The sequence below is a fragment of the Oratosquilla oratoria genome, chromosome 27 (assembly GCF_046742065.1).
Source record: "Oratosquilla oratoria isolate Oo_2021 chromosome 27, ASM4674206v1, whole genome shotgun sequence".
In the NCBI taxonomy this organism is placed as follows: Eukaryota; Metazoa; Arthropoda; class Malacostraca; order Stomatopoda; family Squillidae; genus Oratosquilla; species Oratosquilla oratoria.
In genome coordinates this window covers 9,336,452-9,362,297 of record NC_134803.1, presented here as the reverse complement: position 1 = coordinate 9,362,297, position 25,846 = coordinate 9,336,452, and the positions used below count along the sequence as shown (strand labels likewise).

The following is a 25,846-nucleotide window of genomic DNA, read 5'->3' as shown; positions in this document are numbered from 1 at the left end:
CTACAGCTAGGCCAGTCTGGCCGGTACTGTGATTATTTCAGTCAACAATTTATCACATTTAAAATGCCCATGACATATTCACTTTGTTTTACTGTGATGTGAAAACCGTGCATGTATATGTATATATATAAGGACGTAGATTTAATTTGGAATTGGGTAGAAACAACTTCACCAACCGTGTGGTCAGTGAATGGCATAAACCTCCAGCAGAGGCAGTGCAGTGTAGTACAGTTGGGGAATTTAAGATTCATATAGATAAACGCCTAACCAATTATGCTGTAGTGCCTATCAGTTTTTTATTATTTTTTTATATTATTTATTTTTTTCTTGTTTATTCGGTAACTAGGCATCCGACTTAGTTATGGACCAAAAGGTCCGTTGGTATTCCCTTCCTTTGTAAACTTTATATATATATATATATATATATATATATATATATATATATATATATATATATATATATATATATATATATATATGGCACTTGTAACAAAATACTTCCCGCGTTCGTACACTTACCATATGCATTATCATAGTGGAGCTGGGTTGAACGCAAACTTTCGTGTATGTATATGAACTCGAGCATACAGATATATATATAAGAAAACTTGCGCTCAACTTATAGCTCTCTTGATGGTGTATTGGTTTAAGTCACTCGGCACTTGTAACGTTCTCGCCGCATGGGTTCGAGTCCTTGGGCGTCCCTCGTTACAATTTCTGCATGCGCCTATATGGCTTAGAATTAAAGTGCATTGTGGTTGATAAAACGTATCTCTAAACACTGGGACCCATTCAGTGTTGTACAGTATATATATATATATATATATATATATATATATATATATGTGTGTGTGTATGTTAAGTAAAATACCCCAGGGTTATAAAAAGGAATTTTATTTCCGACGTTTAGTATTCTGTTCCGGTATCATTTTCAGGGGTTATAATGATAAGATTATTTGACCCTGTCTTATAACGGAAATATACGGTGCACCAAGAGCACGAGGTAGGGCTTCCCTCGCCACTGCCTTCCAAGAAATCTTTAAGGACAAAATGTGGTGCCTTTCGGTAGCATGGTTCTCTTATTTCGGAATAAAATTCCATCTTCAGCCAAAATAATGACGCCATTTTCTTATACCATTTGAAAGAATGGTGACGGTATTGGGTTATGTCTTATGGCGACAGCCAGATTACAAAGCGATAGTTTCTATCAGGAATGGAACGCGGGAACTTATGACCTACCCTGTGGGTCATAGATTCCCGCGTTTCTCAACCAGGGTTGCCTGGAACCCTAAGGTTCCGCAAGAACAAGTGAGATTAGCTAATGCACTTTTGATTTTTTTTTTTTCATACGCGTAATATAATTAAACACGCACGACATATTCTTGGTTATTGTAATAATGTAATATAGACATCATCCTATCTAACTTATTATTAGGATGAAAATAAAATGAGAAGTATATGGTATATATTTTTTTGCGCTGGGGTTCCTTGAGACATACAATTTATTTAGGTTACGCAAGGGTAAAAATGTTGAGAAACGCTGCACTAGACTGTATTTATCATTTTTAATTGTCTCCCAGTCCTTTTTTATCTCATTTCCGTGTCATCCCTTTTGATCACCAAATGGTTACAGCTGTCTCATTGAACCCCATTTTTACCATGGGGTGTTTGTCCTCTTTTTATGTAACTGAGCTACCATCAGGGTATTTGATTCATTTCCGTGGTGCCCATTGCGCAAAGAAAGTTGTATAAGGCGGTTGCCTGACGGGTTGGTTGGCGGGACACGAGAACCGCGTGTCGAGAGTCTGCCTCAGTCGGGCGACTAAAATCAGGATTTTATTTATTTATTTATTTATTTTTCTACGAAGTGGGTCTTGTGTTGTTTGGTAAATTTATAAGGAAGCTGTCGTCTTCAAAGAACACCGAAACGACCTTTGGTTCTTGTCTTGGATTATTCATTTCAGTTTGATTATTTAGCAAATATGATTAATTCAGTTGCCGTTTAAATTTATTTAGTTTTATTTTGCGTTAGGTGTTCGTATTATCTTGTAAGGATATATATATATATATATATATATATATATATATATATATGTATATATATATATATACATATATATATATATATATATATATATTATTTCTTCTTATTTGTTGATTTCTGTCTTTTTTTTTTTTTTTTTTTGCATAAATTGGCTTTTAAACAAGCGGTCTGTTTATTCACCTTGAATTGATTTATATTTAGATTATTACGGTTTCGAATTTCGGTAAGGGTGTCGATTGCGCTGTGAGGGTGGACGTAATAAATTATCCTGGCATTCATCTCACATTATTTAATCTATATTAGTTCCATATGTGTATCTCTTTAGTTTACTTTTGCGAAACTTGTTTTTGCATAGTTACCAAACATTTGCTCCTCCGCTCTCGCCCGAACGTACGAATGTACGAACGCACGAACGTGGTCGGGTGTTTGGTATAAGTATATATATTTAGTAACCCTTGAGGCAGACTCAGTCGCCCGACCAACCTTATCTAACTCACGTGCTGCAGTAGAGCCCCGGGTGGCTCTGTGGTAATGTGCTCGCATCGCACGCGGATGCCCACGTTCGAGGCTGTCCACATTATGTGAGCCTGCAGCATTAGTGATGGGCGATGGTAATGGTGGAGATGAAATGTGTGGGAGAGGAATTATGACTTTTGACTTTGGGTACCTGCCTTGTAAAGGGGAAAAAGCCCTTGGTATATGTATGTATATTTGTAAAGTGTAAGGTATACATTTATGGTTTTAGTGTAGTCTCAGCCAAGAATCCTGGGAAAATGAAAATGAAAAAATAGTTGAAAATTTAAACGTGATTTAGTATTTATTACGTTTTATTTGATATAAGATCAACTTTAAATGAGGGCTGGCAATAAAGTGAATATTTTTTTCATGATACAGATCAGTATCAGTAATGCTTTACTAATTACAAATATTAACGATTTTTTATGAATCAGCCATTGAATAAAATAAATCATTTAAATAAGTACTGGCAATACAATATTTTTCTACATATAACGTAACTTAGTATCAACGATAGAATACGAAGTTACGAATCTGAACGATTTTTTTTCACGAATAACGCCTGAAAAAAGTATTATTTCATAATAAAACATTTTCACAAGAAATAACTTGCACCACCTTGTTGAAAAAAAAGTCATTGTCAGTTGTGTTACATTGAAATATATTGAGTTCAACCCTGACTCTGGGAGTAATTTTTTGGTAATCGATTACTGGAAATTTCATGCCGCGATCTGCCCGAACACGTACACATTGGCGAAATATCAGCCCGTACACACAATAGAACCTTTTGACAGCGATTACGATTCATAATCTGTGCAATATAGTGGTGAGCATAATCGATTATTTGCAGTCGATTAAGACTGCAAATAATCGATTATGCTCACCACTATATTGCACAGATTATGAATCGTAATCGCTGTCAAAAGGTTCTACTGTGTGTACGGGCTGATATTTCGCCAATGTGTACGTGTTCGGGCAGATCGCGTGGGTCATTCTCGTGCACATGCATGTTGTGGGTAATGTGTTGGTCATGCACACTTTTTTTTGTTCATAAAATATGCTACATAAGACCTCGGACATATGTGCACCATGTTCACACACACACACACACACACACACACACACACACACACACACACACACACACACACACACACACACACACACACACCCCACGTGGCACTGTGGTTAGAGTTTTCGCCTGCCATTACGGCAGTCCGGGTTTGACTCCCGCCCAGGGCTGAAATAATTTCAGTATCGCTTCGCTGCAGGGTGTTACTCCAACTCTCGTGGGCGGGGAGTTGGGTGTTTGTGTGTGTATAAGGTCACAGTATTACCCATAGATCGGTCATACGAGCTCTGAGCTCTCATCCGGGGGGGGGGGTTTATAACTGTCGATCACGAGTCACACACACACACACACACACACACACACACACACACACACACACACACACACACACACACACACACACACACACACGCACACACACACACGGCACAGTGATATAGTTCTCAACCGATAATTCATCTATCCTAGTGAAGTCCTGCCCAGGGCTGAAACTTTCAGCATCGCTGCAAGGCGAGCCGACACTCCAACTCTGGTGGGTTAGGAATTTGTGTGTGTTAGGTCACAACATTACCCATAGATATCACATAGCTGTTGATCACGTGTCCAGCACGTGACCCAAGACCGTGGTGAATCACACACACACGGGAATGTGCAAATTCGTGTCCAGGGCTTTGAGCGGTGGGTCATTGTCCGCATTTTTCGCTCAGCGAGTGACAGTGAAGCATTGTCCAGCGTGTTGGTGCAGGTCTTTCTTTCAAGAAACTCGTTAGTTGTATAATGTAGCTCTAGAAAGAGCATCCTATGTCATTAAGAGTGTAGTAATATTGGAAAAATGTGAGTTTCGGGCTTTGTAAATAGAGAACAGGCAGCTCAAATGAGGCTGCTGACGTCACGTTGTGTAAAAATGGACCTCGCATTTTCTTTTTGAAGTGGAAGAGTTGCGCTAGAATTCACAGAACCTCGTTAAGTGGGGGTGGGGTGGGGAGTTTACGGAAGAATATTTGTTATAGTGGGTGTGTTTCGTATAGGTTACGTCCTCATGTAGCCGTTACTTGGTCACGTGACTATTGTTCCTATGTGGTGTAAGTCGGATGCTTTCGTGGCCACTGACGAATTGAGAAGGTTGCCTGGCAGTCGATTTTATGTAACTGACGGTTGGTGGTGGTGGTGGGGGCGGTGGTGGTGGTGGACCAGCTCATCTGTGGAGCCTTGCTGGGAAAAAGCTCTTCTGCATCACTTTCGATCCAGTGTGACGGGGAACATGGTGATACAGGCAAGGTCATCATATTAAGACAGCAGGGCAGGACTCGTAGTAATGGATTCAAATTGGACAAATTTAGGTATAAGAACTGGTTTACCGACAGAGTGCTCAACGAATGGAATTGATTTACTAACCATGTTGTGAGCTCTGAATCTATTGAATCTAGTAGGTGTTTTAGAAGGTTAGATAACTTAAAGGACAGTGATGATAAATGGTAAGGGACATGGAACTATTGTCTCTTACACTCTCCTTCTCTCTTATGTTACCAATCATCCCCGAGGTACTGGGTTTTGTCTTATCTCTGACGGTGGGAATGTGCATTGACCCGACCAGCCCTTAAAGTTACAAAACTTGCATACCTCCAACGTACACCTGCAGCGCTGTCCTTACACAACGGCGGTCTTCCAGGTTGTGGACGCCATCTTGGCTCCATGCGGAACCGGGTCTGTAGAATGGGGGCGAAGTGGGGGAACCTTTCTTGTCATCCTCCGCACGTGACCATGCTTAGATACTTGCAACGCGGTATGTAAGGCTCGTTGTTTCACTCGTATCGACTTTTCGTCGTGCTCTCAAGTAACCATGGGTGCCAATGGACGCGTTCACACTTAGCCGTGGTCGTGACTAGTGGCGTGCCGATTTATCGGCATCGGCAAGAATCTGCACTTTTTTATGAATCGACATCGGCTAGATTTTTTTTTCTTTTTTTGAGAATGAGATTTGTATTGCCGATGCTTTTAAAATAGTAGTACAAGTCGGAGTAAATGTTGGAGCCAATTATATTAATTTTTAATTTTAATTTTGTATTTCTTATATAAAATTAAACTAAAGATAACACACACACACGCACACACACACACACACACACACACACACACACACACACACACACACACACACACACACATATATATATATATATATATTATCAACCACAGTGCACTTTAATTCTAAGCCATCAACATCGGAAATACCGTGGAGGCGCATGCAGAAATTGAAACCTGGTATGCCCGAAGACTCGAACCAAGGCCAACACGTGACAAGTGCTAGCATGCGCCTCCACGGTATTTCCGATGTTGATGGTTTAGAATTAAAGTGGACTGTGGTTGATAAAAATGTATCTCTAGTCACTGGGACCCATTCAGTGTTGAATATATATATACAGTATATATATATATATATATATATATATATAAATATATATATATATATATATATATATAAACAGCAAATTTTCTACATTAAGCGAGAGTAATATGGAAGTAAATCGTCCTGGCGTCCGTGGATTCGGTCGATTTTACCCGCTTATAAGTCCGAAAAATCGGCGGACGGAATTACTCCCACCTACTCCGTAGCAATTTATAGCCAAACGAATCGTATATAAAGATTTATGTAATTTGACAAGTGAATATATAAAAATACTTCTATGTGCATTTTGGCTTAATAGTTCTCCGTTATTAAAAAATACAGTTTTTGTAAGTAGATTTTAGAGGCTTAAAAATCGATAAATTAAAAACATCTGGCATCTTTATAAATAGTATCACATGTATTTTATTAGCGTTTTTAAAGTATATGTTAAGGTTTGTTTTGTCTAATAAGTTGTTCATCAACAACATAATAAAAAGTATTATTTAATTTTTTTGTTTTATGCATTTATGTATTGTTTTAGTGATTACCGGTATGTACTACTGGCTTATAAAAAAAAAAACTAATTAATTATGCTTAGTGATGGTGGTTTAAAAATATATGTAAACAAGAATTTTTGATGGAAATAAGTACATAATAAAAAGTAGATACATAATAGAATAGTTAAAAAGTAGCCCAATCTGTCGTGTATAAATCTACATAGATTATATAGAAAGTAAAAATTCATAGCTCAACACCTTATATTAAAAACTTGATATAAGTACTCGTAATAAAAGCTGTATATGCGCATGGTCGTGGTAGCAGCATTAGCATCAGGCAGAATTCCCCATTGCGTGGGTAGTTTTTTGCCAACAAGTTTAACTGGATATTACAATGCAAGGTCCATGTTGGTGTCCGGTATTAAAGTCACAAAAAAAGACAAATTTTGGCTCGGAAAATAACCAGGTAAAAACGTCACAATTATGATGGATGATTAATGGATAAAGTCATCGGGGAAAGAAGTCTTAGGGAAAAATTACAATTTTGGCAAGGAAAGAAAGGTAATCAAACAAAATTAATGAAGTCAGTCACATTTTATTTAGGTACCATAAACATGATGATAAAACAATATCTTAAAACCGTTTTTAACTGGCAATATCTTATTTGTTCATATAGATAACACCATATATGATAGCATTACACGAGTGTGAAAAGAATCACGTTTTTTCAATATCAGATGATTAAATCGAATATGCCAGCCGATGCCTCGAAGAAACTGCCACACTCTTGAGGTCACCCCATCGAGGCGTTTTTGGAGCTGAAATATACCAATCGACGAACTTAGCTTTGAGGGGAATTACCAACAGCATCCCACTGGATGATACTGCTCACTGTCGCTTCTTAACGTTGAAACCATGCTATGATACGCCAGATTGAAGAATGGTGATCAACGAGGTTGAACAAACTATAATTCTACCCTACGCAGGTGTTTTTACGTTTATTTCTAATCACGGTGACGTCATGCACATTCTCGAAAAGTCTACAATGGCATTATTTGAATTATTATTTTGATATTTATAATTGAACTGCTGAATAGAAAAATAAATACAGAATTAATATATAAGTAACGAAAATAGTTTACATACTATGCATTTATAAGTGCTACCAATTGTTATTTCATGTTCAAAAAATCTCGTTTGAATAATTTCCACCAAGAATTAAACAAACCAAGCCATTCATGCCATTCATTCAATTTATTGACGTCGTTCGTTCGACTAATTCACTGATTATTACATGGTGAAAATCCTCCCCCATAATACTTGACACCACCCGTTAATTTTTAAAGAAAGACACAGAAACTGTGTGATATGTAGAGGAAGAGGGAAAAGGGTGGAAGGTAGAGAGGTACTTAGAGAAAAAATTGAATGAGAAGAAAAAGGAGATGGAGTACTGGTCAGGAGAAGCTTAGAGAGTGTGGGAAGTAGTGAGGGATAGGATAGAGTAGAAGTAGGGTCAGAAGAGGAATGGGATTGTGTCAAGAAGAAAATGACAAGGTTTGTGTGCAAAAGTTGCATAAAGAAAATGACAAGGTTTGTGTGCAAAAGTTGCATATGGGATGAAGAGGATGGGAGAGGATATAAGGAGGGATAGTGAGTGGTGGGATGATGATGTGAAGATGTTATTAGAAGAGAAGAAGCGAACAAACGTGGATTGGTGGCAGATTAGGACTCGGTAGGCATAAGAAGCAGCAGAAATGTGGATATGGAGACGAGTATTAAGAGTACCATGGACAGCGAAGAAAACAAATGAAGAAGTATTGAGAGAAATGGAGACATAGGGAATTGATGACAACAATAAGGAAAAGACAGTTGCGATTCTTAGGACATATAATGCGGAGAGAAGGGTTGGAAGAGGTGGTGATGACGGGAATGGTGGAAGGAAGGAGAGCAATAGGAAAGCAGAGGGAGAAATATATGGACGGGCTGATGAGGGCGACGGGAAAACAACTCAAACCAGCACAGATGTTACAAGTAACTAGGGAGGGACCGTGAACGGTGGCGCTCCATGGTTGCCGAATTCCAAGAGGATATGGCACGACGGTAAGGGTCAGGTAAGGCATAAGAGAGATACGAGAAAAGAGAGAAGCAAAACGTAAGAGGAGGCAAAAAGGAGAGCAGATGCAAGATAGGGTTGGAGTATGACTTTTTACAAAAATATGTTTGGGAAGGAAGGAGAGTGAGGGGGTGAGGTAGACACAGAGGAGAAGGTAAAAGGTGCAGATGGAGAGATGTTAATGGAAGTGAAGGCGGTAAGGGAAAATGGGCAGAGTATTTTAGAGAGTTGTTGAATGTCGATGAGGTGAGGGAGGGATTGTTGGTGGCAGTGGGAGACACTAAGAAAATGGTTGTGATGGAAGAGATATATCCGGTTGGAAAAGATGAGGTACAAGTAGCTTTGAAAATTATAAGAGCTGGTAAGGCACCTGGGTTGGATGAGTGTCATGTGAAGTGTGAAAAAGGGAGGTACATTTATAGTTAATTGCCTAGTGTGTCTAAGGGAAGGGTGCCAGAAGACTGGAGGAGTGCTTGTATAGTTTCACTTTACAAAGGAAAAGGGTTTTTGAGATGATTTGGAGAAGAATAGAAGGAATAATCGGTGAGGATCAGTGTGCGTTTAGGAAAGGTAGAGAGAGGGTGCAAAGGATTACAAAGGAGAAGCATGCCGACAGGAGACCTTTTGGTCCATAACTAGGTCGGATGCGAAAAAAAAACATAGTAATGATAAACAAATGAATATGAATTATAATAATATAAATAATGATAAATGAAATCAATAAATGATGAGCAAACAGGAAAATAACAAATAATAACAAATTGACAGATAAGAATTATAAATTAAAATCTAACAAATGATGATAAACAAACAGACAAAGGATAACAAAAAAATAAACAACCTAACCTCAGTCATCCTCAGTCAACGCCCTTCATGTGTTACACCAGACATTCTCGGTACGATGTTGCAATATCACTGACTCACACAATGCATACATACATATACCAAGGCTTTTTTCCCCTTACCAGGGGGGTAGCCAAAAAGGACAAGGCACAAAAACATTCCCACCCATTTCATCCCCGAAAACACTCCACACCCCTCCACCCTCCCTCCCATCTTAGCACCGCCTAGATGACGGGTCATCCCTGCACCCTATCCACTGCCCTGGGTCAGAAGCAGTGTCACAATGACAATTCTAAAATCCATTTTTGGAGTGTGTGTGTGTGTGTGTGCGTGTGTGCGTAATAATAGTAATAATAATAATAATAATAATGATGATAATAATAATAGTAATGATAATAATAAAGATAATAATAGTGATAATAATAATAATAATAATAATAGTAATGATAATAATAAAAATAATAATAATGATAATATAATAATAATAATAATAATAATAACATACATACATACATATACCAAGGCTTTTTCCTCCTTACAAGGGAGGTAGCCAAAAAGGAAAAGGCATAAAAGGAAAAGGCAGAACGTCAAAGGCCATCCAACCCAACAAAAATTGTATCGGAGAGAAGACAGCTCCAAGAATATTATCATCATTATTGTTATTATTATTTTGAAAAAGCACAATGATAATAATATTCCCGGAGCAACCCTCTCCCCGATACAACCCCTGCCAAATTGGACAGCCGCTGACGTTCTGACGATCTATGTAGCTGATCGCTAAAACTTGCGGATGATCTTTTTTTCCTTGTTATTCAATGGATATATATATATATATATATATTTATATATATATATATAAATATATCCATATATATATAACAGGGTAGACAGGAAGGCATTGTGGTATTACAGATATATGGGGTTGGATGAATGCTGTTAAGGACAGTCGAGTTTTTACGAGAAAAGTAGAAAGCTGGTTTTAAGTGAAAGCTGGTTTTAAGTGAACGTGGGGCTGCGTCAAGGCTGTATTATGTCACCATGTCTGTTCAGGATGAGGTGGTACAGGAGATGAATGCGAGTGATATGATGTGCAGAGGGTTATAGATGGTTAGAGAGAAATAGTGGAGAGAAGTAAGGTGCTTTCCAGTTGTTGTTTGCTGACTAATTCACTGATTATTACAATGTGAAAATCCTCCCCCATAATACTTGACACCACCCGTTAATTTTTAAAGAAAGACGCAGAAACTGTGTGATAAGTAGAGGAAGAGGGAAAAGGGTGCGCTTGTGGCGGGGTCAGAGGAAGATTTAAGGCAGTAAGTGACGGAGTTTAGGAGGGCGTGTGATAGGAGAAAGTTGAAAGTAAATGTGGGTAAAAGCAAGGTGATGAGATGTACAAGAGGAGAGGGTTGCAGCAAGTTGGAACTAAGTCTTGAGGAGTGAGGGCAGAGGAAGTGAATAGTGTAAAGTATTTAGGTAGGTTCATATGTAGCAGCCACCCAACACAAATGTAGGAATGGGGATTGATGTAGAATGAAGAAAGTAAATGTGCCACAAGAAATAGATACCTAGGAATGGATTCCAAGAGAATATATAAAGGGTGATTGTGCGTACAGCACTGTACGGAGCGAGGACTCGGAATTTAAGACAAAAAGGGTTAAGTTTAAATATGTTTGAGATGAAGAGTCCTAGAAATATGGTGAGGGTTACAAGGATGGATAGGATGAGAAATGAGGAGGTGAGAGCGGGGGTGGAAAGGGAAGTGGTAGATGGGGCTAAGGAAAGGTTATTGGGATGGTTTTAGATACATGGAAAGAGTGAATGAAGAAATATTAGCAAGAAGAGCGGAAAGTCGAGTTGGGGTGAAATTGAGGGTACGGCCACAAATAAGGTGGATGGATGCGGTGAAAAGGACTCTGAGCAAGAGGGGAATGTCTGTTGAGCAGGGGAGGGAGTAGGCAGGGGATAAGTGTGAGTGGAGGATGGTTTATGTATAGATGATATATTAACACAGCCCGAAGGTATTTCTCTCCTTTATTTTTTTTCGCATGAGGGAAGGGGGGAGGGTAGTGTCATCGTGTGAATGAAGCGGTATTGCTGTGGATGTATTTGCAGCATTGCTCTTGACCCGGGCAGTGGGTAGGAGATATGAATGACCCTTCATCCACGAGGAGCTAAGAAGAGAGGGAAGAAAGGGTGGTGGATGAGAATGCTTGCGTGACTTGGCTACCTCTTATAAGGATTCGCTATGTTATAAAACACTTTGAAACAGGTTCGTTAAGAAATAGCTTAGTTTTGGCTCTGGCCTAGATTGTAGATTCGCAAAAGAAAGGGCAGGATTTTTGAGTTGCATTATTCGTATGTAGCTTATACTTCTTATTGCAACCTTCAGTATTGTTCTTGCTAAGGGCGGTTAATTGTAAGGGCTTGATGGACCCCGGTGTTGAGACAGGCTTTGACTGACGAGAACTCACTATAGAGTGAATTTTCTATAGCTTTCCATAGCGGAAACATAATACATAATACATGTTACCAAATTGCAATGGTGAGCCCGCCAAATTGAAGGCTGTTTTGCCTCAACTAAGTAAATTCACCAACGTTTAGCCGAAACAAATTTGGGATTACAGTATGTAGCCGACCAGACTAATATTTTGGAACCAATCTGGATGCCTACCCTCGGGTCAACAAAATCGGTAAAGCAAATTTAATTTGTAATCACATTGAAGGGATTTGTGCAAGGTTTTTATGGTGGACTCCGCCTCCTCCATACACCATATTTACACATTTAATCCATGTTCGGGTTCACCGGATGGCCCAGTGGCCAAACGGTGGGGGAACCCCCGACTCGCCTACTTGACCTTCCGTTCCCCACCCTCGGGGTTTGAACCTTGGCTTTGGCCTCACTCAGAACCCCAGCCGAGCCTGACTCAGACTTTCCATGACATTCGAATGGGATTCCACCACTACGCCCCTCTCAATAGACCTTGACAATGACGAGTGTGCGTTAAGAAGCCTAATATGTAATATGGGATCTTGGTGCTGCCGGCTGGAGCGCGCGTCAGGACAAACCAGCCCAGGTGATTTTATGACGTCATTGTAGCCTGTGATGCGAGCTGTCTGAGTGACATTTTCGTTATAATATCCAGAAGCAATGTGCCATGTTATAGATATATAATGCCTGTCAGCGTGGGAGGGGAATCATTCCTGTGAAAATCACGAGGGCAACAGAAAAATAGACAATAAGTACAGCGTTGAACTTTTCACTGCATTTTTTTTTTCGGCAGATAATTCCCCCGTCCTTGGGTTCTGATCTTGGCTTCGGCTCGTGCTGATTGGTATCGTCTGTCGTCCTCTGGAATTAATATACAATTTATCAGTATAAAAAAACGCCCCTTCGCCCTTCTTAGCGACTATAAAGCGAGAACACGTGGCCAAGTGTGGACCAGTGGTCCACACTTGGAGGGTCCGCAGGGGCCACAAGTCGCGTTGGCCCTGCAACCCAACCGACGCCTCCACCCAGAGGAGCGCGCGCGCGCCCTCTCGAAGCCTCCCTCCTCCCCACCACCACCCGCCCTCACGCTACCTAGCCTCTATGGGGTCCCCTCCCGAGCAGCTAGCTTTACAGCTCACTTGTATGTCTGCCGCAGTCTGGCACCACCCCGCCCCGTCGGCAGATTCTCTTTTTTTTCCTAATCGCTAGAGATGATTTGGTAGCGAACACGTATCCTAGTTATTTTCCTGACAAATAGTAACTATACATTTAGATATATGTAGCAGGTTAATCACGTTGTCAGACTCACGAGCGAATCGTGATCATTGTATCTTAAAACTGAAGATATGTCAGTTACTCGTAGACGGCAACGATCGTTCTTACACATTTCTCTAGACTGTCGCTAGGCGATTTTATTTAGCTGGGAGAACCACCCAGTCATTCTCTGCCCGTGTATGTATGTACACATTCTTGAAAAAAAACAACAACAACAGGAAACTCCCCTTATAGGTATTGTTCTATGGTGTCCTAGTTCTTTGGGGTGAGTTACGTGAGGAGAGGAATCTGGAGCTGGCTATCAACACGTGAGAGCGCAGGGCCGCCGGCCATGTGCGCAGAGCTACTAAACCCGCGCATCTGCATCTGGCGCTCTCCACGCCCGTCTGCACGTCGCTATCTCGCTGTGTACCCCCGTCTGGATCTAGAGCTGATGCGTCACCCAGCTCCCTAGTAGCAGACAGCTGCCCTTGTTCCACTAGACACGCCCTGCAATCAGGCCAGATTGTCCACTTCCACTTTTCTGGGTTATTATAACAAAATTTTTGTTGATTTTTTTTTTTCTGGTGGCGGTAATTTTCTTCTCTTGCTGTGTAATGAACAGTGTAATGGGGCTCTAAGCTTAGATGGTGTACTGCAATTATTTTAGGCTAAACATATCAAAATATGATGTCATGCGCAGCGGCGGCGCCAGGAATTTTTAGTTGGGGAGGCTAAGGGGGGCTGAGCAAATTTTTTGGGGGGCTAATAGTAATATGATAATACACATATATTATCCTCATTTCAGAAGGGGAGGGGGTTAATGGTTGGGCTAGCACTGATGGCTGACAAATCTTTAGCCCTGGCAATTAAAAATTCCACTTAATAAAATTATTTCAATGAGTGTTTTAAATTTTCAATTTGCTCATTTCAGTTGGGGGGGCTGGCCACTTTTTTGGGGGGGCTAAAGCCCCCCCCCCCCCTGGCGCCGCCACTGGTCATGCGGGTAATAGGCCAGAACGGTGCAAGAGTCGGGGTCATTACGGACGAGTGGCTGGATATCTGGAACAGATGGTAGTCATAGGCAGCCATTTGGGATCAAACCCTTGGGCTCAAACATCGAGATAGCCCAGTCAGAATACTCGAACTGAATACGAAATGTAAGCTTGGAAAATAAAACGAAGAAATGTTAACCAATACCAGATACTAGAATTAATATTGGGAGTTCATGGCTCAAGGGGCAAGTTGATTGAACCTGTCGAGAACTGGAGGAGTGGGAAAGAAAGAAGGAAGGGAGGAAGGAAGGGTGGCTGTCTGCATGGAAGGTGGCGTGTGAGTAAAACAAAGCGCTTCCTGGCGTATGACGCCCCCAATTGATGATAATGAATTGATAAAGTTAACTGATACTTAATATATGTGTGTGTGTGTATGTGTGTGTGTGTGTGTGTTTACCTAGTTGTATTTCACGGGAAAGGAGCAATGCTCGTGGTGACCCGTGTTTGTTTCTTTCAGCATCTAGTTCTTAAATTCTTGTATGGTTTCTGCACATACTATTATTTCGTCCAATTTGTTCCAGACGTCCACCACTCTGTGTGGGAAGCTATTTTATTTTTAGATCTCTTCTATAACTATCCTGTTTGAGTTTCTTTTCGTGTCCTCTTGTTTTCCTTTTGTCCCACTTTAATAAATATTCCCTGTCAAGGACTTCCATGCCTTTCATGATTCTGTAAATGGCCAGTAGATCTCATCTTTCTCTTCTTTGTTCCAGGGTTGGTAGTTCCAGTTTAGACAATCTTTATTCGTATGTCAATTTTGAAAGTGTTGGTGCCATCTTTATCATTGCTCTTTGGATTCTTTTTTTGTGCTGAGTGTTCATAGTGTCGCAGCGTACTCCAATCTTGGTCTTATCAGTGTGACTAATATTTTCTTTACCATTACCTCATCCAAGTAGTTAAAGGCCACCTGTATTGATTTGAGTAAATTGTAGGTTTTTCAGACAATTTTGTTAATATGTTTTTCTGGTGTCTTGTTTTTGCTAATAATTACTCCTAGGTCCTTTTCCGAGCTAACTTTTTTTTTACTTCCTTTGTACCAATTTTATATTCCCCTGATACTCTATTTTTACTTTTTCCAAACTACATTATACTACATTTCTTGATGTTGAAGTCTGCTTCCCACTTTTGGCTCCGTTCCCAGACTTTGTCCAGGTCTCTCTGTAGTGATTCACAGTCTTTTTCTGTACTTTCTTAAGTAGTTTTGCGTCATCTGCAAAGAAGGTCATATAACATTCTACACCTTCATCCATGTTTATTTATATATGTGGCAAACATTATTGGAGCTAATACAGAACCTTGTGGGACTCCACTTATAATTTTTTCCCAGGTTGAGGTTTTGTCTCTAAGTACCACCCCCATTTTTCTCCCGTTCAAGAAATCTTTATCCATTTAAATAATTTTCCTTGTACACCTGTTATTTCGAGTTTTCTTCGTATCTTTTTGTGTGGTACTTTATCAGATGCCTTTCGTAAATCTAGGAAAGCACAATCAGCCCATTCGTCCCTTTCTTGCATTATGTCTATTAGCATCTAGTAAAAACAAATCAAGTTGGTGGCACATGATCTTCCTTGTCTTAAGTCAAATTGTTTTGGATTCAGTATATTATTTTCTTCCCGATGTTTGATTCATCTACTTTTGATATTTTTTCACATATTTTAGCTATTGTGCTTGTAAGGGAGACCGGTCTATAGTTTGTTGGGTCTTCCTTATCTCCCCCTTTATATATTTGTACAATATTTGCATTTTTCCAATCTTGTGGTACATTTCCTTCTTTGAGTGAGCAATCTATTATCTTATATATTTTGTTCATAAGTTCATCTATACATTCTTTTAGTGCGTGTGTGTGTTACGGTTGGTTCCTTGAACTGAAATTAGATTCTCGATTTCGCTGTTCATCCAATGGATGGGTTGAATAAACTCCCGAATTTATCGATTGTGACCCCGGTAGTTTTAGTCTTCATCAACTATAATAGTTCACAAGGAAATTAAATGTTTAATTTTTTTTTTTTTTATCCCATTGTATTTACTCTACAGGGCTTAGCGCCGAGAAGACTGCTGGTGTGGTTTCCCGTTGCATGCCATTAAGTACATTACAAAGGCGGAGCATGCCGGCTGGAGACCTTTTGGTCCATATCTAGGTCGGATGCGAAAAATCATAATAATGGTAAATAAATAAATTAATAAATAAAAAATTTAATAATGTAAATAATAAATAAAATACATGAATATATGCATAGGTATAGTTAAATAATAAACAGATAAATAGTAAATAATACATTGACATATAACTAATAATAAATTGATATATAACTAATGATAAATGAGAATCAAGCAAATAATAAACAGACAAATGATAACAAAACAAATAAACAAATAATATAAGATAAATGATAGTCATTACAGCATCTTGCTTAGGTGTTTATCTAAACGATTCTTAAAGCTTCGAACTAAACTACATTGCACTGCCTCTGCAGGAAGTTTATTCCATTCATTAACTACACGGTTGGCAAAGTTGTTTCTACCCACTTTCAAATTAAATCTATTTCCGGACAGTTTGAGACCATTGACGGTCTAGGTCTCGGAACACGACCATTTGGTCTTTATTTTTCTGGACCTCAGCTACTTGTGCCGAAACCAGTTCAGGGCTGTCAAAGGCTGACCTGCTTTATATAATTTGCATAAAAAATTTCAATAGGTTTAGTTTAAAGAATTTCGATAATTTTAGTTGTTTCAGGTGATTTTGGTCTAGATCTACAGCTGTATGTTGAGAGTTGTTTGGAGTGGGAAGCTTGCTCGTAGAGCGGAGAGACCGCAGAGGGGACTGGCTACGGCGTTCGAGTCAACCAACGTTCCCCCTGACATATGTTCCCAGTTGATGATGATTGATGGTTTGGCTAAAGGATGCCTATATTGTTCTGCTATACTTCGGTTTGTTCATATCCTTCGCCGCCTTGCCACAGTGATACATACATTTTGAGGTCTTGTTTGATGCATACATTGTTGTGCAGCGTCGCTTAATCTCAGCAGCTTAGCACGCACAGTGTTGCTCGGTGCCCCAAAAGAGTTGACTTTCGGTATAATTGCTGAGGCCAATATACTTAAAAAAGACTTATAATTCCATATCTATATTTCTGTTTATTTATTTTGCGGAAGTATCTCATTAAAAGTGCTTCATGAACATGTGTAGCTTTTATTTAGTGTCTGGGACGAATTTATACTTTTTGGTCAGTAAAAGGTTAATTCAGTCAAGACAGTTCAGCCGAGATAGCTTTTTAACTACTAAATAGGGATTCCTTTAAGTTGAAAAAGGATGCCTAGTTTAAAACTAAATGAGAGGTTTAAAGGGATATGTATCCATTTGGCCAGTACACGAGTTCCTTAACTTTTACATTTTGTAAATACCAGAATTGTTTGAATAGTGATGCTATCGAACATCATTTAGAAAGTAACCGTTTGATAAATGATAGCCAGCATGGTTTCAGACGGAAACGTTCTTGCGTGACTAACTTAATCGAATTCTACAACACAGTTATCTCGAATTATGACAAAAGAAACAATATAGATTTAATATATCTAGACTTTGCAAAAGCTTTTGATACCGTCCCACACGAAAGACTACTTACTAAATTAGCTTTGCATGGAATAAGTGGTAGCCTATTAGGTTGGACTAGTAATTGGTTGAATGGTCGAAAACAGAGTTGTTTTAAATGGAAAAACTTCTGGATGGAAAAGTGTTGCAAGTGGAGTTCCTCAGGGTTCCGTTCTTGGGCCACTTCTATTCATAGTATATATAAATGATATAGACCATGGACTAAAATCTACTGTTTCCAAATTTTCTGATGATACAAAACTGTGCGGAGTGGCAAATGATCACTCAAACCAATTAGATATTCAAGAAGATTTAGATCAATTACAGCAATGGTCTGAAAAGTGGCTAATGAAATTTAACACAAGTAAATGCAAGGTAATGCACATAGGTAAAAATAACAGTAAGTACGATTACAAGATATTTGGAAATTCGTTAACAAAAGTGGATAGTGAAAAAGATCTCGGCGTAATTATCAGTAACGACCTCAAATCATCCAAGCAGTGTATTTCAGCCTCTGAGAAAGCAAATAAGATTCTGGGACTGATTGCGCGATCTTTTGATTTCAAAAGTCCATCACTCATTAACAAGCTATATAAATCGTTAGTGCGTCCACATTTGGAATATGCTGTTTCCGTATGGTCACCGAATCTCATGAAAGACATTGACAGACTGGAAAAAAGTGACAAAATTTTCACATTGAATGAGAATCAGACTAGAAACAATGGTCTCAAACTGTCCGGAAATAGATTCAATTTGGAAGTAGGTAGAAACAACTTTGCCAACCGTGTAGTTAATGAATGGAATAAACTTCCTGCACAGGTAGTGCAATGTAGTTCAGTTCGAAGCTTTAAGAATCATTTAGATAAATACCTAAGTAAGATGCTGTAATGATTATAATTTATCTTATATTATTTGTTTTTTGTTTTGTTATCATTTGTCTGTCTGATTTTCATTTATTATTAGTTATATGTCAATTTATTATTATTTACTATTTACCTGTTTGTTTTTTATTTAACTATACCTATGCATTTATTTATGTATTTTATTTATTTATTATTTACATTATTATAGTTGTTATTTATTGTTTTATTATATATTTTTTTCGCATCCGACCTAGATATGGATCATGTCGGCATGCTCCGCCTTTGTAATCCTTTGTAACTGTTAAACATTGTTGGGGAGTGTTAGTAATGCGGTATTGCTTCATGGAAGCCGTATTCTTTATTACTCCAGTCAAGGCAAGGGTTCTTTGTACTTGCCGACATCATGATGATGTATCGATAACAGTGCCTTGGGGCTTTGATAATGATATACTGTGCTACGTGTCCTTGGATCTGAAGACGCGGCCATTCTGTACCAGTACCTCATGCATTTCTGTTGGGGAAGGGAGTGGCCAGCCTATCCAGATTACTTTTGATGTCTTTGGATTTACTTATATGAAGTGTTGGAACTACACTTTTGCTCAGGTGACATGTATGATTACAGTGATCTGAATATTTGGGTTACGCCAAGATTCTCAGCATCGGCCTTATACTAAAATTCTGTATCCTTCCCAGCCCTGAGTGGCTGAGGCTACTTTTTCAAAGTTATAGTACTTATTTCAACATCCATTTTGAAGCATGAAGGATTCAGTGTTGTTTATGCTATAATATATTTTGGATCATATCAACACTATATTTTTTGTTTGGTAACGTAGTTCCATACATTTATTCAGGCAAATGTATATTAAATCCAAACAAAACACGATCAAGTGCTCAGGGGAAGCAAATCTCATTTATGCGGCCTCTGCCCTCCTACTACGACGCATTGTTTTCCATTAGGATAGAAACGCTGGTGGGCTGACGGCAAAGGTTACTGCGACGTACGTTACTCTCTCTCTCTCTCTCTCTCTCACACACACACACACACACACACACACATACGCACACACACTTTTAATGCTCATATTATGTCAAGACATTGCGTGGACACATGGACACAAATTATTGTATATGCTATATAGGCACAGACTAAGCGAAAAATATATTGATAAATGAGAATGAAGGTGGAGGAAGTATACGAGGAAGTAGTAGGAGAATTTTAATGCTTGACGTTTCGACCTTTAGGGTCGATCACAAAGCTGACAACTTGGACACAAGAGGGGCCTTACATACCTTCAGTGGGTCACCTCATTGGGCGACTGGGAACCCTTGCTACCTGACTTTGACATTCCGTGTGGTCTTTAATTTCATTGGTAATTATGGAACTTGTGGCTTTTGTTAAACATACAAATCCTTCTCTATGGTTGATATTATTGCTAACAATTATAAAAGCTGCTTCTATTGTCTTTCTCAATCTTTTACTGGATCCGTTATTTCATACAACGGCATTATCCCAGTCTGGAAGGTGATTATTTTTGTCAATACTCGTATGAACCACTATTGAGTTGGACATTCTGTGTGTTCTTACATCATTCTTATGTTCATTGAGCCCCTACCTGTTTCTCCATAGTATGATGAGGGGCAGCTTTTATCTGGTATTTTATAAATAATGGTACTTTCATTTATATTATTAGTGTAATGTAAACGGACCAAATGTCCTAATGTGCTGCCTGACGCCCTAGCTACCCTTATGCCTGCTTTTAAGAGGAACGAGTCAAGGTGTGAACTTACATTGGAATTTGGTACAGTCACAAATCGCATATCTTTATTGCAGTGGGTATATAAGGCCCCTGTTGTGTCCAAATTGTTAGCTTTGTGATCAAGACCCTAAGGGTCGAAACGTCAAGCATTAAAATTCCCGTACTATTCCTCGTATACTTCCTCCACTTTCATTCTCATTTGTCAATATCTTTTTCGCCCAACATGTCGAATGGTGGAGGAAGAGAGGAAATATCAAAGTCAGGTAGTAAGGTTTTCCAGTCGCCCCATGAAGTGACCCACTGTAGGTATATAAGGCCCCTGTTGTGTCCAAACGTCAAACATTAAAATTACCTTACTCTTTCCACGTGTACTTCCTCCGCCTTCATCCTCATAGGCACATACTGCATATATAGTTTGTATATTAGTTTATTGTTGTCATATCAGAAATCTGCGTTTGCGTAGAAGGGTTTTACAAAAATTCTCTAACAGTATGTGTTACTTTTACGCATTTTGTCATAATAAGCAATAATACAACTACATTTATTATATATTTACTTATTTATAGCGAAATTTATGACAGTTACGACAAAATACCTTAAGTAGCAGATGTTGGCGAATTTTTGTAAACGTAAAGTTTTTCATGGACGTCTAGTCTGGACGCCATCCACACAGACTCCTGATGTACACTTAGTTACGCGAGAGATTTACCCAGACTGTAATGTCCTCACATGACCACATGGAATGAAAAAAAAAAATCAACAATGAAAGTTTCTTTGTTTGGTACCAGCATTGTGAGGAGACTAAATTTTTCGTGTTTGCTGTCTGGATTCTTTCAATTTTCTTTATATTCTTTTTGGTACTGGGTGACCATGGTGTCGCAGCATACTCCAGTCTAGGCCTTATTTGTGTGACTAATATTTTTAACCTTTTCTTCGTCTAAATAGGTAAAAGCCATCTTTATTGATCTTAGCAGGTTGTAAGATTCTCCGACAATTTTGTTTATTTGTTTATCAGGGGACAATTCATTTGAGATAATTATTCACAGGTCTTTTTCAGATCCCACTTTCTTCACTTCCTTTGTTCCAATTGTATATTGGCCTGATATTCTTTTCTTGCTTTTACCGAACTTCATTATGCTACATTTTTTAATGTTGGAATCTACTTCCCACTTCTGACTCCATTTCCAAACCTCGTCCTGGTCTCTGTAGCGATTCACAATCCGTTTCGGTTTTCACTTTCCTCAACAATTTATCATCGTCTGTAAAGAAGCTAATGGAACACTCCACATCTTCATCCATGTTATTCACATAAATAGCGAACATTACTGGAGCCAATACTGATCCCTGTGAAACTCCACTAATCACCTTCCAACCTGAACACCTTTCTCTGAGTATCACTCGCATCTTTCTACCATGCAGGAAATCTTCCATCCAGTTTAGTAGGTTGCCTTGTATCCATCCTATGTTTTCCAGTTGTTGTTGTTTTTTATAATTTTTGCGTGGTACTTTGTCAAAGACTTTTGTAAGTCTAGAAAAGCACAATCAGCCCATCCACCCCTTTCTTGTATTATATCTATTAGTCTTAAGTAGAAACAGATTAAATTTGTAGCACATGATCTTCCCTGTCTGAATCCAAATTGTCTCGAGTTTGATATATTGTTTTCTTCCAGCTTTATCCATCTATTGATATTTTTCACAAATTTTAGCTACAGTGCTTGTAAAGGAGACCGGTCTGTAATTTGTTGGATCTTCCTTGTTTCCTCCTTTATATATTGGTACAATGTTGGCATTTTCCAGTCTTTTGGTATTTTTCCTTCTTTGAGTGAGCAACTTATTGTGTTGTATATTTCGTCCATTAGTTCTTCTCGACATTTTTTTAGTATCCAATTTGCAATTCTTTCTGGGCCGTGTGATTCCCTAACGTCAAAATTCGTTAATTGATCTTTCATTTATTTTTGTGTTATTCTCATTTCCCTCATGGGGGAGATCGCACTTCTTTTCCTTCGTCCCAATGCTGTACTTTTTCTCTAGTGAAAACTGACTTGAAGTGATTGTTCATGACCAGTCATTTCTAGACCCCCCCCTCTCTCTCTGAACCTTGGTCTGGATCACGTGCTGGACTCGTGATCGACAGCTATTTCCCTCCCGGAAGAGAGCTCAGAGCTCGTGTGACCGATCTATGGGCAATGCTGTGACCTTACACGCACACACACACACACACACACACACACACACACACACACACACACACACACACACACACACACACACACACACACACACACACACACACAACTCCCCGCCCACGAGAGTTGGAGTAACGACTCGAAGTGCAGCGATACTGAAATTATTTCAGCCCTGGGCAGTATTCGAACTCGGACCGCCGTAATGACAGTCAAGGACTCTACCAACCGTGCGCGCGCGCGTGTGCCATTTTCATGGAACTTAGACGCTGCTTGTAGATTCCCTCAGATGTTAACTTCCTGATTGTGTCCCTCTACAGTTTACATCATTCGTTATCCTAATTACCTCGTCGTGAATACTTGAGCAACAACTTTGTATGTGAATGCTGCTTTTTCGATTTATTTGTACAACGTGCCTGGAAGTCGCTCCTGTTGGACCAGATGTTATACGTCAGCGAAGTCCTTGTAAAGCTAACTTACTGCTTCCTGAGAAGAGTTAATAGGAAAGGGCAACAACGTTAACTTGATTCAGCGTACTTGTAGTCCTGGACATGTGTGATACCCGTGGAACGTACCTATCGTGAAATAATTTAGAACGAGTTTGTTGTTTGCGTGTAAGCGTGGGTTCGTGTGTGCGTGCATAGATGTATTCTACGTGCACTCACGCACGCACGCACGCGCGCCGGCGTGTTTGTGAGTCATTTCCACGCATGTCTTTATGAAGGAGTGAACACTACTATAGATTATCGCAATTTTTTCCGTTATCGCCATGGACGAATTGTCGTCTTCGTAACTACCACGTATTAATTTGGCTAGAAGTGATTATTTTTTATCATTATTGTTATTATTATTATTATTATCATTATTATTTTTATTATTATTATTATTATTATTATTATTATTATTATTATTATTATTATTATTATTATTATTATTATTATTATTATTATTATTATTATTATTATTATTATTATTATTATTATTATTATTATTATTTGCATGTAAGGTCATGCACACGTTAATAAAGTCCTCGTCAATCTTCAATGAAGCATTAGATTGATAGATAGAGATTGTCTAAAGGGACATCGTTCTGTATTTTGAATATACAGTAAACGTCATATACAGAGGTATCTGTTAACCATACGAATTCGTATTTAATTCCGGGAAATTTACACGCGCAGCTGTGATCTGCCCAGAAACCGTTCTTGGCTCTCAAACCATGTAAACACTTTAATTTTTTTATTGCTCCTTAACGTGTGGCCGCGTTTTCTTAAAAGGTAAAGTTGTGTCCTTGAAATCGTATTTTGGTGGATGATCAGTCTTCCCCCTAACCTTTTATTTATTTTTTTTCCTTTCCTGATGCGGAACCCTCAGAGGATGACCTCGTCCTCACGGCAGTAATTTAGGTAATGATGGACGCCAAGTAGTCTACTGCTACCCTTGGATTTCACCATAAACCTTCTTATTCACTTTAGTGCCAAGAACTTGCCAGTTCGATCTCACTTCCTTCTTCCTCCAACTTACCCTCAAGGTTCCTGATCCTGTTCGTTTTCTTTCACGTGTGAATTGTGTAGCAGAGCTCGTTCTCAATCCATTATCATCATCATATCATCAGTCAGAAGCATAATATTCCGAGGTTTGCATCCTTCACTCACTCGCCGGCGCCATTTCCCATGTTTTTTGCGGCCAAACAGATTTCGTCGGCAGGAATGGTCGACTTGCCCCAACCATGAGTTCTGTGTGTGTTACATTCGTTATTTTCCACCAGTGTATTGTCTTTTGTACAAACACTGAGAGGGAATTGACAGCACGACTGATCTATGTATTTTCCAGTGTTTCACGCGACGCCACACCACTCCTCGATCATGGGTGCCTTCCACTGTTCTCCTCGACAACTTCCATAGTTCTTCACTGTTATACACATTATGCACTTCGAATCTATTGTACTCATGAGTATACATTGATGTCTGAGCTTCCCTATGGTGGAGAACGTCTTATGATTTTCCTGGACTTATTCACAACTTAAATGTTTCAGCCAGTCTATGATCGGGTTCAAAGAACTCATGACTGGTGAATCCTGCAACTTTGTAGGATCCTCCAACAAGTACTTACAAAATTCGTTGGCATAGTTGTTGCCTAAGGAACCAGGAACCAGCATTCCCTAAGCATTTGGACTTCTCAGAAGGAGAAACCTGTTGGTGTTCCTGGTTTATAGAGTTAATACTGTCGTTCCCAGCAAAGACGTTGAAGGGGCCCAAGACAACAAGTGTTTCTTGGTGGTCACTGGTTGACTGTAGAATCATCCTTGGAATAGAACATCCCTATTAAGTTTATACACCTTATTAGAAGCATATACTTCAAAAAAGGTGTGCTTCAATCTCACCAATATTACTTTTTAACCCGAAGTAACCTCGGCTATTATTCCATTAATCGGGTACGGACAGTTGCTCACCGGACATGGACCTTTGTATATTGTGTATTATTGCTGTAATAAACTTCAACATAACTAAAAAATCCTGTATATTGTTTGTTATTAAGTTAAAAAAAAATGTAAAAAATAATCCTTTGGTGAGCAAATGTCCTATTTGTCTCTTGTCCGGTGAGCAATAGTCCGGTGAGCAACTGTCCTACACTCTCCATTAATACACCTACAGGTATCTCCCAGAGGTGGATCCCGTTGCAATGGCCTGACCAATAGCAGGTGGAATATTCGCTAATGGTCTTATCATTGCCTCGTCTCATCACGGCAGAGCCACTATCCATTCCAAGAATGAGATCCACCGATAAAAAGCGTATCGATCGTCTTGAAAAAAAAAAAAAAAAACATTAGAATGTTCCAGGCGTCCGCACGGAAGGTGCACCGCAGGTTCACTCTGGACCCGACTAGATGTCCTGGTTCCACGGGCTCATGCACCATCCCTGTAGCGGGCTTAGTGGATTTGACGAATGGTAGAAGCCTACTTCCAAAAGCACCATATCACTCCCCAGCCTCTACCCATCATGGAGGCAAACGAAGGGAGATTAAGCGTTGGTTATTATCCAAACAGTTCTAAGGTTACCTGGATTAATGCGTGTTTGACTTGAAGGTTCAAGTGAGACAGAAAAGCCGATTTGGTTTTCCAAGTCAGGGGACACCTCAGCACAGTCATAGCACTGGGACAACGTTCAGACTTCAGGACTCCCTTT

General features: G+C 39.3%; 1 protein-coding gene across 2 annotated transcripts in view; it reads left to right on the top strand.

Annotated features, from left to right (window-relative positions):
* The window catches only part of LOC143039885 (oxidative stress-induced growth inhibitor 2-like), a 100,543-nt gene that overhangs the window by 7,481 nt on the left and 67,216 nt on the right, over window positions 1–25,846 (top strand). The window contains exon 1 of one of the 2 annotated variants that reach the window (XM_076210206.1): window positions 13,519–13,761. The exons of the other annotated variant lie outside the window; for it this stretch is intronic. The gene's annotated coding sequence lies outside the window, so the exon portion shown is untranslated. Of the gene's footprint in view, window positions 1–13,518; window positions 13,762–25,846 lie in introns of those variants that run through there. 2 annotated transcript variants of the gene reach the window in all.